Below are 12,252 nucleotides of genomic sequence, written 5' to 3'. Positions count from 1 at the left end.
AAAATGGGGAAAACATGTAAATAGAATATCGCATTTTTGTAGGACGGAGCACAGTTACAACGACAATACACAACAACGTTGTGTGCAAACACACAAAGAGCATTGAACTGGGCGCGTGTAAGAGAACGACGAAAGGGAACGTGTCATTTTATTATGATCTTTGTGCTACCCTCGCGTTGTGTCCTCTTCTATTCGCCATATCGATTTTCTTTTGCCGGAAATTATTTGTCTTTAACGGTTATTATTATTATTACGGTTTTTCATTTCATCGCTTGCTCTGAATCGCCGGAATTCGACCAATCGAACCCCCTCCCATTCATGTACATCCAAGCATAGTGCGATCGAAAATGTAAATTGATTGCTAACGGACCAAAAACACAATAATTCGACTATCAATATACACATCCAGTAGATGATAGACAAACAAATGGAATAAATCTTCGATTGCACTTAACAGACAGTTGCCGCTGCAATTGCCAAAAGGAAGTCTGTAATTTCTTGGGCTTGAACAATCTATAGACAAATGCTTGCACTCTCTCTTCGCTCTCTCTCTCTCTCACACACACACACACACACACACACTTCTGGTCATCCCCATGTTTGTTTTGCATTAAAAGTGAATTTCACCAACTGTACTACACGAAACCATCATCCTCAGCAAAAAAAATGCTCGTTTTCGGCACGCAAAGTATGCGGAGGGTTCCGTATTCAATAAAAATTGAGATATTACAGAACTGCCGCATTGAGTCGCAAAAGTTTTTTTTCCTTCTTCTTTCTTTGTGCATGTGATCAATTTGATTGAATTTATTGTCACAAAAATGAAATAAGAATGCAAACTATTGAAGACGAATGAAATTTGTTCGTTTTGAATGAAATTTGTAGTTGATTGTCGTCGGAAATTTGCATGGCAACCGTCCGATAAAAATCAAAATAAAATGTCAATAAACTGCATGAAATGTGCGCACTTCAAATGCAACCAATCGAAAATTCTTTTATCTCAATACAGCCACTAACGCAATCTTTGTACACACATACCGCCTTTAATACCGTCGTGATGGTAGTGCTTCATAGTAAATTGTATTTAAATGATGTTGTATCTCTTCTATATTCACTCTGCGCTTCATCGTTTTTTGTTTGTGTTCGAAGCACGCAAACAAATTTTTGTTATCGTTTAGATCCGTAACCAGTCGCTTCTTCGTCTTTTGTAACCACTACTTTCGTGCGAAAACAAATTTTCTAATCTCAAACCGAACGGATTATACGGCTCGTACACCGTACATTTTTGGAATCCCTTCAGTTATCGATATCGGTTATATGGTTTCAAGAATCTGGTTGACACACGCAACCAATGTGAAAAAGAAACAATAAAACGCCATATTCAAATGAGAACAAACAAACGGGAGGCCGCCTACTGCACAGAGTGACATCAACTCCATAGATAGTATACAATCAACCGACGTGCTAATTTGAAAAATACAATCAGATTAAAATTTAAATGCGTTATCATGCGAACGAACGAGGTTTTGAACTGCTGCCGAAAAACGGGAGAAAAAACTTGTTAAAACAGTTTCACATCAAAAGGAATTAATGCGATAAACGTACTCTTACTCGTTCACGGACGATGCATACAGACAACGATGGCGATATATTAAGACCATTCACCACGCACTTGCCAACCATAAACACACACTCCCCACATTAAACCAACAAACAATAATATACGCGATGGATTGATTTGTTTTTCTTTGCGCTCGAATTTTCATTTGATTCGCCGGGTTTTCTTCATATATGATGAAGAGGGTGAATGAACATTTAATATTGAATTTTTCAACGAAATAAATAAAACAAAAAAAAAGGAATCACGATTGAATGGTAGAAAATGAGACGTGCCGATTTCGATTGAATCTTATCAAAATTCGTTTCGCAAATTTGAATCGGCAGCAAAGTGATAATTTCAGTTCGTTTTCGCTTTTTTTTCTGCGAAGCAAAGGGAATGTCATGAATTTGGAATGGCAAAGCCTTCGAAATTGAAACGATTTATGAGACTGTGAAGTTGCCAATACACATAAATCTTGTGGAAGAATGTTAAAAGATGATAATTTTTATTGCTTGCGTTTGACGCAGCAGGATAAGAATGTGAAGTTGAAATCATATTTCGAAATCAGTCGCAATTAGAATCGAATATTCAAGTTTGGCATTTGTTTTCTTGCATTTTATTCTTTTTCGTTTTATTTGCCTTTACATTTTTTTTTATTCTTTTTTCCACGGTGATTCGAACACGCATAAAATGTACTTGACTCTTCGGTTCCCTGTGTTACTGTGGCAACGCAATAACATTGAAAAACATTAAGAATAATGTTGCAAAAACGGCATTTTCTTTCTCTATCGCTTCGCATCTTACAAATGGTTGCCTTGTGAGGTTTAACTATGAGATAATAAAATAAGCCATAAATGACACTATTGAGGTGCACGAGCAATGTTCGCACAGGGACTCACACACACATACATAGAAACACACGTAAACAGCAAAATGCATGCATCATCATTGTGGACCAAAATGTAAAAACCATATGCGTTAAATCACATTTAGTCGAATGCAGACAACGCACATTTTCACGTACGTGAATATGACTTCATATGGATGCAAACGATAATGTCACCACTATAACTCGTCGAATACATAGCAACAATGTGTGGCCTCCTTCGGTATTGCGTTGTTAAATGGATTTTTATGTGACATTCACTATGCTCATATATGGCTTTAGTCGCCATTTAAAATGGTAAAAGAATCTCATTGCAAGTTGAATGTAGGAAGAAATCTGCGTTGAGCATACGAAACAAGCCCTTCTTCGTCGCATAAATAACAATTGTGTGCAACTAATTGACGACACTTTAAATTAATTTCAAACACTTTTAATTAAATGTTTCCAGTTGAATTAAATCGGCCTTTCATCATTTTAAAATTGACTTGTTCCTTTTTTCTCGAACATTTTTCGCCCGGACAGTTCGTCGCTAAATGAATTTTAATTATTTAACTAAAAGCAGATTGAAAATAATACATCGCATAATCCAGATAAATTTGCAAATCATCCACAAAATCGACATCTTTCTGTTGCCATAAGAACTTTTGGCATTTTTTCTGGATAATTATAATTTTTTTTGTGGAAATCGAATTTTTACTCTTAAATGATTGATAATCAATCGATGTTCTGGGAAAGAAATGAGAGAAAAACATTCGATTCAAGTACCTTATGACGTAAAAGGAATTACGTCAAATCATGTAATATACGCAAAATTTTGAACATAAATCCTATTCCAATTCGTGCAACATTAGGAAGCATAAATGTTTGAAGTATTCAGTAAAATGCAAATTATTATGATCTCATTTGATATAAATTCCATGTACGTTTTTCCGGTGAAACCCCAAAAGAAAAAAAGAAGCAGCAATTTGTTAACTGCGCGAACGATGATTATGCTATTATTAAAATTGCGCTTATTACTAATTGGTTTCATTGCGTTGTTATGGATTCAATGCATTGTTCATTCTTATATCAAATTTAAATACTGATTGAATCCCAACAACGTTTTTTTCGTCCTCTGATGCCAATAGAGTTGCCGTATAACTGAAGAAAGATGAATTATTCTTTTATTCGTCGGTTGAATGAATTTCGCTGTTATTACACCAATCGAGAACTTTTTCATATTTCGCATCAGTCATTGACTGACAGTCAGCAAAAAATAAATCTGTTGAGTATCGTTTGAAATGTAATCGCTCATTTACTTGAACGACGAGAGAAGTTGCATTTTTATGACTTTATAATCTTTTGCTCGTTGTTGATGGAACTTCATCTCATTTTACTACTTTTTTATATAATCTTCCTTTCACTTGGATGGAAAATCGGATAATGCTCATATTTTTCAATTGCACTTGAATGTTTTTACATTGCTTTTTATTCATTGGTGCAATGCGATCAAATTTTTTATTCGATTTTTATTAATTGTACTGTTTACAATGAATTCTTCAAAGTGAGAAGCAATTGCTAAAGGAAATAGGTACAATATTGCATTAATTAGTAAATTAAATTCTTAACGTCAAGCTGCATGTGCTTTATCTACAGATTCATTATATATTGTTTGATTAAGGACGATTGCATTTTATTACACATCAATTTTATTATTTATTTGAACCATGAATAATTTCGAAAAAGTATATGTACACTTAATTTTGTTAGAATATGATTTTGATGGCAAAATATGACACAAATATTTGCGGAGAAAATGTCAAGAATAAGTGCACCAATGTTGATTAACGAATATTAAAACCATGATATATTTACTGCTAGATATTTAAGATGACTGGCACCTGACAATAAACAGCTTTGTCCGAAGGAATGAGACAATTATCTTTGAATATTGCAGAGATTTCTTTTGAATGACCAAAGGGTCTGCACTGAGTTCTTTGAAATTAATCTGCATCACATAGTTATGCTCTACCCGTCGCAGTAAATATCCAGATATTCTAGGATAAGGAAATATCCAAAAATATTCACTGCTACCCGAAGTTGATCTCCAAAAAATGGAAACATCATCAGACGCACTTTTTGGCAGTATTATCAAGAAATAATCAAATAGATTTTCCCTCAACGAAGTTGAGTCAACTTTAAAGAGGAAAATTGATTGAAAATGTACAGAAATTACAAATATGGACATAACGTCAAAATTCTTTTCATTAAAACCGAATAACTACGTCAGCAGTCAAGATAAACATGTATGTTATTACAGAAAAATAAAAAATTTCTGCTATATTTCCTCCTCATTTTTCGAGATAAATTCAATATCGACTGGAGATTGAGTTTTTCCAGTGATGGATATGAAAACATATTTTGAATATTGAAAAAAATGTATCAAAAACTTTCTAGCTAGTTTGTTGTGGCAATTTAATAGAAAAAATGAAAAAGAAATAAATGTTGTTTACCATGGGTAAACGTTGAGCACATAATGAAAAAAGACAAAGAAAAAAAAAACAGTTTCTATAAGTTTTCACATTTCCTCTTTCCATCCGATTCGTTTTTCTTTCCAATTTTTGGTATGAGAAAATAAAGAAACTTTTTCACACTTTGAAGTCAGCGCATCGCTTGCGAATTTGTTTGCCGAAGAATGAAAAACAATTGCGACGCAAACTCTCTCACATGCTTTGCAAAACGTAATTATGAAATGCTTCTTTCTCTCTGCTCTATTTATGCATGTGTTTATGTCGTCGTCGCTTCAACAGGCGATTCATATCGTTGTCAACGTAGAAAAGAAAAATTTTCTCTTTAACTACAAGCGAGTCTAGCGAAAGACAAAATAATGACGAATAAATTTCCAAAGCAACGATTAAAATTACCAGTCGATGGCGACAAAACCCCGGCCATGGAAGCGGAAAAGCAAACACGATAAAATTAAACGCAAATAAAAAAGACGGCAGCAATAGAAGCTATTGTCATTTGGAGAATGTGTTAATTTTATGCATTCGCTACGTTGACGATGCCAAAGAAGAACCGAAACAACGGACGGGAGAAAAAAAGAACATTGTGCCTGGCATAAAAAGCGTTAAAATAAACAAAAAGTCAATTTATTTTATGCAAATTTATTTTGCAATCGGGTGTGAACACCGCCACCGTCGCCGCTACTGCCGAGTGATATACTTATAGCATGAAAAAAAAAATTGCAGTTGCAAATGCCATCACTACGACTTATCCGTCAATTTGCTTTTTTTTCTGTTGAAAATCCTGGCCCACTGAGCGTACGCCAAACCGAGATAAAAGGCTTTGTTCAAACTATGAAAATGAAATGCAAATTGACGTTTTAGTTCCGTCAAAGAAGCTTGAAGGTGATTAAAGCGGCGACTGAAATTTTCACGGTGTTCAATTACCACACGTGTGTGTTATAAATATGCATGAAACTCTCCATCACACATTTTCACAATCGGATAGGGAGTCGAGAGTGATTGGCGTATGCAATTAATAACGTTGATCGATTGCTGATTGAATCACTTTAATGTTTGGCATCGAATTTTAAGATGAATTAGTTAACAGCATTTTGCCTTCGCATAGTTCCAGCATATCGATTTGTACAGATCACGTTAATCACATTACTGGAAATTACGTAAACACAAAATTAAGCACACATTTGAATTGCGATTACAGTACCATACAGAATGTGAGTGAAGCGAGGAGAAAATGAGAGCGAAAGAAGGGAAGGAAGAAAGAGACAGAGAGATTGTTTGATTTGATCCGTTTGTATCATTGCAAACAATCGACCATTTGAGAACGACCGAGCGTATTTTTGCGGTGAAACAAATCAAGCACAAGCTACCCGATGACAGTACCATGATTGATAGCCTATCATAACTTATCGCCCAATCTGGCTTGCTGCATTCACTTAGTGAGAACGGATCTCAACATATCACAATTTCACAATATTCCCATTGAAAAACTACAGTACACTCCATCATCTGAGATGATTCATACGAATAACAAACAAATATCGAAATACATTTTTTGAATATCAAATGTTTGCTCATAAAACTATATCAATATTAAAAACGCATACGAACATTGATATGCTTGTGGTTGTATTTTTCAAAAAAAACTTTATTGGTTATACCATGAAAAAGGGACTATTTTAATGTGAGATTCAAACATAATTCGATTTGTATTTACTGCGTTAATGCATTCTGCACCCAAAGCTACGCCGATTCGACGATTTTTAGAGAAAATCGGGGCAAAATCTTCGGACAAGATTTTCTCTCACCTTTATCGCTTGACCATAGGACGAATGGGCAGTCGGGCACAGCGATGCAAGTAGTAAGAAAGAAACGACATTCAAGAGCGAGAGTTCGTTGAGCGTTCTAAGTAGAGCGTTCCGCACTTTAGCACCGCATTCATGTAGAACAGAACATCTTTTTACGTTATTTTGTTTCCGTCACTTTTCACCAATGAGCGATCACTTACATCTTATCTTTTGAAAGACAATTGAATCCATCTTTCAAAGTGTGAAAAAACTTTTTTTCTTCATAAATCATAAAGTACGAAAGAATTTCTCACAGAAGAAAAGGTTTCCAAATGATTTTTTTGCAGTGCCTCACTCAATGCTGGCTCACTGTCCAATGGCTAAAAATCTAAAGTCGACATGGATGTTAAATCAGTCTCTGTTATCCATTTCAATATTAAATGCATAAGACTGTTCTGCATGCAGTTTTATCTGTTGCACGAGAATGAACAACAAAAAAAAGTAAACATTTCGATGTGCACTAAATACTTGTTTATCTTCGAAAGAGATATTTGTGCAATGAATGTCCTCAAGTTAAATAAAATGCAACTGCAATCAATCGGGCATCTCAATACTAATAAACAAGTTTTTGTTCTGTGTTTATTCGAATGTTTTGCAAAAGTTCCAATCCATACAAAACTGTGATCAACATAAATTGAAAACGGTGAATAGTGAAAATGTATTCCATTCAAAAAGTTGCTTGTTCAAATGGTCAGATTTTCATCATGAACGAAATGTTGCAGGTCATTGAATGTGTGCATAGTATATTGAAAATGTCGTCTTCAATCGCAATAAAAACAAAAATTTGGTGACAAATGAATGTTTTTATTGCATATGAAAGTGGCGAGCCACCGGCATTGAAAACATCTACAAAGTTGATAAATGTTTATATTTGTACAAGCATCGATCGTATTTCAGTTGAACGGGTTATTAATATTATGACAAAATGGATATAAAGTGTGTGCCATAAAAATGACGAATAAAAACAATGTTGCGTTTGATTTGTAAAGCTGGATTTTTATTTTCGCTGTGCAATCCGATAAGCGTATAACACTCGATGTACATGAGATGAGATAATCCATTTTGAAGCAAAAATGAGTGGAATAGCCGTTGGTCGGTCGGTTGGAATCAAATTATATTTTATCCAAATATAGTCGACATGTGAATTAAAGGGTGCAAACGACAATGGATTTTGATGTATTTTGATACCCGTGTGCGGTACATTGTTGGCCGTAAGTGTTGACGTGTAAACATATGTCATTTGTGTGACATCGTCTCACATTTCAAATAATAACAATGACTACATATTGAATAAGGGCGGTCGGGTTTTTTCTTCTATCTCTTGTCTGTGGCGCCTGTAAAAATGCGAATACGAATTTGTTGTTCGGAAATTTGATGAATAACTGTTGACATACAAAGAGTACTTTAATGACGAAAAATCCTGTTTGCTGTTTAATGTAATTAATGAAAATGTTTGCAAATGAAGAAGAAACTCATTTTCTATCAGTTTTATTTCGGTTGAGCCTTGATTTCAGTTGAAATGGCTTACTTAATTGTCTTTTCATGCAAAATAATGTTTTGCCAAAAAGGATTTCATCCGACGTGACAATGACTTCCGTTCATTTTCGTTAACGCTTCTTGGGTTTAACGATCGTTTTGGCCCAAAATCTTCCAATTAAAAGAAATGGCCGTTTCTTTATCGTAATCGACAACCATTATCAAAATTGCTCACATCGAAGCGATGTCAGAAACCGCATAATTAGTTCGGCATTTCAACAACGAACGGGGTCAATTTAGTCAAATCGTTGAACATAAATCACAATATCGAACAATGAAGAAACATTTTTTTTGCGTTTTTGCAAAGCATTCGCCTGCAAAATGTGATTGAAACTGTCACCCGGAATGAGATACTCGTTCGATATTTATCAAGATAAATTGTAGTGGCAAATGAGGAAGGTGTCTTCGTTGAGAACAAACGCACACATAATTCCCAGTTTGAAGAAGGGGTTTCTATTTGAGTTTCGTATTTTAAAGCAATTGGGACACTTTTGCACCGATTAAATTATGCACATCTTTCTCTCGTCATTGTATTTGTTTGTTGAGTGTGTGTGTGTACCGGGTGCAGACGTGCGCACATTTATTTACTTTTCGATACAAACATGCCGCGTGCTCATTTATTCAAGAATCAAATTCAAACTTCATTTTGTTATTTAGTTAATCTTTGTGATGAAGACGATGCGATGGGTCGCATTTCAATCTATTGCGCCCTATCTAATAATAATATTGTAACAACAACAGCACCATCAATGGCAGTGGCTGTTGCGTTCCACTGTAATAATTGCAGATTAAATTTTATTATAAACTCATTCATAATTGTAACAAAATGAAAGGTTGCCACGAAACATGAACATGCAAAAAGTTTGTCATCGGCTGCAGACGACATGTACTTTTTGTCATTTTCTCATTTGAGCTTCCGTGTGACGTGGTTGACACAGACACACACTAGATGCTCACACTGTGCCGAAAATTACGTGTCGTCTGCCAAACAAAAACAGTTACCTTTTCTGCCTTTCTGTTGTTTAAATTTTCGACCCCATCTCACTCGTACGCCAGTTTTCTCCTCGATCCTGAGAAAGAAACTTCAAAGAAGATACGCTGCACAGCATATTCATTTCGGATTAAATCACATCGCGCACACTATGCAATGCACTCATTTTACTCACCACAGAAACAACCTTTGATGTACGCTTTAAATTATAGATTATCTTTATGATTCTGACAGATTGTTGCTTCAACCAAAATGAGAAAAAAAAGAATGATTTTATGATAAAAACAATCTGCAACTGAATAGAAAAAAATCTCCGGGACACTAAATTAAATCATGACCGTATTTTTCCGGCAAATAATCACCGAAGAGAAGAAAAATGTGCCGTGACATATAAAAATTAGCAAAAAATGAGAATGTTACAATGTTTGTGGGCATGAAGAGTAGCTTCGTTATTTTCTGTTTTCATTAAAATCGATTTCATGCCGTCAGTTCGATTAACCCAAAGATAAATGTGTCGATGCGGCCAATCTGTTCGTGAAAAAAATCAAATCAAAATCAAACGCCCAGTCTCTTTTGCATGTTTTTTATTGCACTCGAACGTGTCTAATCCGATAATCTGCAAATGGCTCGGAAACAATTGAATTTTTTAGGGCTGTTTGTTACAACACAAAACATCGAATGCCAAAATGTTTGACCGTATCACTCTCTCTCTCTATCTTTAATTTTAGGTTATTATCACTCAAAAAATATTTCCTGTGACGTATGTAGTACATACTATGTACAAACTAGATGGATATTCAAAATAGACTCTTATCGAGTTCGAGACGGAAACATTTTTTTAATAATAATCTCTAATTATTAACTACGACCGGATAGTTACAGCACATTAATTTTTTTCCTATTCCCTTAATTCGTGTGCACAGCTTCTTCTATCGAGGGCGCTTAGCACATAACACGGTGCGCGAGAGCGCTCGTGTGTTGTTGTTGTTATTTGACCCTCTGGTAGAAATTTCGGGTATAAGTAAAAACGTAAATGAAAACAACAATAAAAATAAAATAATAAGCCAGCTGAGAGTATTGACAGCATTTTGAAATGTTGTTTGAGTAATGAAAAGAGTGCGACCACTTTACGTTTCAGAATCGTAAAACGGATAAGCGTGCCTTTGTTTATTATCGTTCAATTTTTTTCTATTTCTGTTTTCGACTGCATTCTCGTTCTATTTTTCTATATTTATGAAGTGTGATTTCGACAAACGGACCAATTTTTAATAGATATCCCAAAAATTCAGAACAAAAAAAGGATGAACGGAGAAGGAGAGAGAAAAAAACACATGAATGTTGTTGTTGTTCAAGTAGCCAATTGAATGCGACTATGAGGAATCGCTCACACTCTCTTTATTCACTTCATCCACAGCATGTTGTAATTTAATCACAAAATATAAAAGTCGAAGTGTGATGCATTATTGTTTTATATCCTAGACAATAAATCGATTGATTGGCCGTTGATTTAATTGAAATAGCCAATTTTTCTCCATTTCGATTCGTTCTCTTTTATTCGAGACGAGTATGTTACGTGGCAATGCGTTTATTGAACGGATAAAAATGCCTTTTTGAATCCATAGCTGTTGACGTACACTGCATGTCATCGCCACTTTTGCTTTCATTCGACAAATCAACTGTTCCCGCATACACACATGTTTTTGACGTTCGTTATGCTCCTTTTCATTATTGTGTCTCTTGATTGCATTTTATGTATTTCAAAAGGTACCGATCACGAAAAATTGTAATCGAAAAGAAACTACCATGTCAGGATATTGACCTAAACATAAAACCAAGCGAAATACTCATCGGTTCAACTACTGGAAATAAAACTACATTTTTTTTTTTCGTTCACACAGATCGTGTGATGAATGCATTGTAATTTGAATCAAAAAAGGGAATTATTAATAAAAAAAACTGGACCGAGTATTTAAATTAACCAGAAGAACATGGTATAATTTCAATTCATAAGCAATTAATAACAGCACATAAATACTAATAAAAGGTGACGCAGCAACATAGAAAAAAAAATTATGAAATAACGCCAGCTGCCGTATGACCGAATTGCATCATATTTGTTTTCAAATGTTTTCGGCAGTTTGTCAAACAAAACTGAAAATTATTACACAACCGAGGCGCGCTCGCACTGATCGAATTAGTTTTTTTTTGTTCTGGAATTGTATCTTAACATGCGATATGAAAAATGGGAAATAAATTCAAATTAACAAAACTGCGATTACGGGAATGAAACATGTTATTAAAACAAATGTTGAAATTAAAAAGTGGATATTGCTTTTTTCTCTTTAGTTTCCGCTCAAATTTAAAAGTAGACAATATTTTCCAATGACACCAAAAAAAATCAGTCAATAATCATATATGCAAAATTCTTTTTTTTGGTCTGGAGGGTCTTTCTAGAATTTCTCTACGCTCTATAATTGAATTTCATTTTAAAAAATACGCACTGTTTTCATTCGATCGAAACTCAAGAGGTTTTTCGACAGTGTAAAGCATCGACATTGTTTTTATACTGAATACCCTTTTACCCGAACCTATGCTAACCGAATCATCGGATCTGTTTTGATTGAAGCTAATTTTACTTTGAAAAATGTTTAAGAGCTACCAAAAAAAGTGTTTGTGTTCCCATTCTATATCATTCTCCTAAATCCACATTCAATATCAAATCAAAACAACCGAATATATCGAGTGAATCAAAATTGTCGTTTTTTATTATGGATTCTCGATTCCCCGGGAGAATCATATTTATGAGGCCCCGAATGCAATTCTAGTGCAATGTCAGTCTGTTCGTTTGTTGTGTCTTTTCGGTTTTTCTAGTTCATCACCGTGATGCGGTT

Source organism: Contarinia nasturtii, unplaced genomic scaffold (genome assembly GCF_009176525.2).
Source record: "Contarinia nasturtii isolate CC-2019 unplaced genomic scaffold, AAFC_CNas_1.1 Cnas_scaffold_1037, whole genome shotgun sequence".
In the NCBI taxonomy this organism is placed as follows: domain Eukaryota; kingdom Metazoa; phylum Arthropoda; class Insecta; order Diptera; family Cecidomyiidae; genus Contarinia; species Contarinia nasturtii.
Note: the sequence above shows the minus strand (reverse complement) of the source record.